We start from the raw sequence: 3,310 nt of genomic DNA on the forward strand, positions 1-3,310 counted from the left end.
TTGTTTTGTGAAGTATTGTTTTATGGCTTTCACTTTTGGTTTTTGCTTTGCTTTTCGATTGCTTATTTTATTTTTTTTAGTTTTTTTATTATTTTTCTGATCTTCGCGCATGATTATGATGTTTATCGGCGGCGAAGGTAAATCAAATTTCTGAGTTCTACAGGCTCATAATGATTGGTTGGCAGATTAGGTGTTTGAATGTGTGTGTTTGTTTGTCAGACAGCACGTGTCGTTTTTGTAATAGGAAAACATCAATATGTAGTGTATACTTGAATGCAAGAGTTTTATTCTTTGGTATGTATTTTAAGATGAGCTGCTTAATGTGAATGTGCAACCATTTTAAATAAACTGTATTTAGCAGCTAAGTGTACTTTAATAAATGGTTTACTGCTCCTTTGAATGCTGGTTTATAGCGCTTTAATTAAAAAGAAATCCTACGTTGTGCCTTTAATGTCATCTCTTGATTTTAAAATCACGTTTAAAAAAACTTCGAAATTAAGACAGTTACAAACAACTTTTTACTAATTTCGATTATATTTCTAATGCAATAGCAAAAATTTTTTATAAGATTAAAGTCAAAATTTCAGCTTAAATACTATATTACTTTTAATTAAAAAATTTTGTTTCAACAAGGTTATTAAACTTTATCTACGATTATGCTGGATTAGTCTGGAGAAATAAATCTGATTCCACTTCCAGCGCTTAGTGCTTGTTGCTTTTTTATTTTTCCCCAGGTACACATTTTCCATTTTCCAAAACTTAACAATAATGTAATTAACTGGTGAAAAAATTATTGCAAGCATCGATTTCGAGTTAAGTAGCTTCATTAGTTTCTAATAATTTATCGTAGTTTTTGTATATCTGTAAATTACCGTTATATGGAAAGTGGGCGTTGTTACCGTCCAATTTCGTCCATTTTCAATAGCAATCTACCTCGGATGAAGGCCAACTTTTATACAAAATCTCGTTGAGTTATCTCATTCCAGACATACGAACGGACAGACAGGGCTAAATCGGCTTCTCTTTTCATTAGCCGTACCCTGCAAAAAGTGGGACTAGGTTAAGTACTAGTACAGGACCACACTACCTTGTAATCAACACTAGTAACCAAAATGGTCCAAATATATGTAAAAAATATGGTTACATTAACATTGCGATGTCATTGGACCTGACCACCTCTGGTCCAACGCTGCATAACATGGGACCACTTCTGGTTCACCACTGTATAACATGGGACCACCTAGACAACTACTCCTTTTGGACCATGGCACATTCGGCAACCGAATCATATTGACGATCGGCCACGAAGAGGTGGTGTTCAACACATATATCAGTTTTTTACGTTTGAAGTGGTCCAGGTCAGCATAACAAGTTACTAGTATGCTTTTGCTCATACTTTAAAACTACGACCCAGTGGACCACCTGGTCCTCCAATTTTTTCAGGGTAATTTAATATACATACACCTATGTGTCTACATTTATATCGATTCCTTTATGCTGTTACAAAAACCGTTATGCGAACAAATTTATAATTCCCTTGTGCACAAGTGCACTCGGATACAAAAAGCTAAAGTCTAACCCTGCAGAAAAAATTATCAATTGATAAAAAATTACCCACTCTTATTTAGTTTTTTGCGGTATTTCGATAAAATATCTAAATTTTAACTAACTGAAGAAAAGCTAGCTTGAAACTAGTCGAAAAGTAATGCAAAAGTAAGGCAGACGTAATTGGGAGTTTGTTTTCTTTTAAAAAGTCTTAATTAAAATATCCTTGCAGTATAAATTTAAGTCGAGTATCCTTTTATTCTTCACTTCACAAATACTTTTTTTCGAATTTAAGACAAATAAAATGAAGATATGTACGTCTGTGAAGTTGAGTAAAATTTAATTTCAAAATTAATTTTTTTTAAGTTGTAACACAAGAAGTGAGCTTCGTACTTCTATTGAACTAATTACTAGCTTTCATTCCAAAGTTCTTCAAATTATTCATATCTTCATCTTATTCATAATTTTTTTTTCGTTTATAACTAAGACGATTTTATTCTTCATTCAAGTACCTTTGAAATTGCTATTGGCAGAAAATCTATAATTTTAACTTCACATTCTTAGGGTTCGTTCACACAGAAAGCAAGGCGGAACAAAGCGAAGCTGCTGATGTTCACACTGAACGAAGCGCAGTGTGCTTTTCTCATAGACTCTGTTGCAAAGATACGACAAAACTTACCGACAATGAAAAGCGGCGAAAATATTTGCTCAATTTTATTCAAAAGATTCGTTGTAAAATTCGTTTTTATTTGAATATTTTGATATATTGTTTTCAGCACATAAAAATTTAATAGAAAATTCAAAATCAAAAACCGCTTATGGAAAAGCTTGCTGTATAAATACTTTCATAGAGCTACATCAATTTCAAAGCTTCACTTAGCTTTGATTGGCTCGGTTCCGCTTGTTGTGTGAACGTACCCTTAGCCAGAAAGACAAGCTGACAAAGAGAATAGTTCTTTAAAACATATTATACACTAAAAGCGGATATGCCCGTGACTATGCCATAAAAATGTAGATTTTATTCACAAAAAGTTTGGTCGCAGTCGCTTACACATAGAAAGGTTTGTATGTCAAAACTACACAAAAGTCAAATATACTTTTTCAGCTTTACTTTATGATCAATATATTTGTGTTTCCCGTTGCCCGTAATGATAGTATTCAAAAATAGCTTTGTTTTATTACTGTGCTAATTTCAGCACCGCTCGAGACCAGTTTTTTTTCAAACAACAAAGCTGACATAACTCAAACACGCAAGTTTGTGTCTTAAGTCTTTCATTTGCTGAATAAGCAAGCACTGTGTGTGAAAATCGCTGACATCAACTTGACAGTGTTGTTGGCTTTAATCTTTTTTACAATCAAATAAATCCATTTTAGACAATTATTGGTGCGAAAAAATCTTTTTCACAATGCATAATGTATGTGTGGGATATTTATAGAATATAAAATTCACTTTATGAATACATTCAAGAGTACACACATACATAACTACAACAAACACAAACATGATAATGTTGGTAAATAGTGATCTTTGGTTTTGCATGCGTACAAAAAATTTGAATGATTTGCAAAATAAATTGCCACAAAGCATCACTTCACACAACTTAACCAAATAAAGCCACACGCAAGTCGACTACTTAGCGTAGAAAAGATGAATAAAACTGCAAGATTATTTATGATAATCACCTAAATCAAAATGATTTTCTGTTGAATACAGAGAAGAGAAGAAAGAAAAAAAAACGTGCACATGAATAGAAACCCCCACATT

The sequence above is a fragment of the Rhagoletis pomonella genome, unplaced genomic scaffold (genome assembly GCF_013731165.1).
Source record: "Rhagoletis pomonella isolate Grant_MI unplaced genomic scaffold, Rhpom_1.0 Rhpom_scaffold_00004, whole genome shotgun sequence".
Classification (NCBI taxonomy): Eukaryota; Metazoa; Arthropoda; class Insecta; order Diptera; family Tephritidae; genus Rhagoletis; species Rhagoletis pomonella.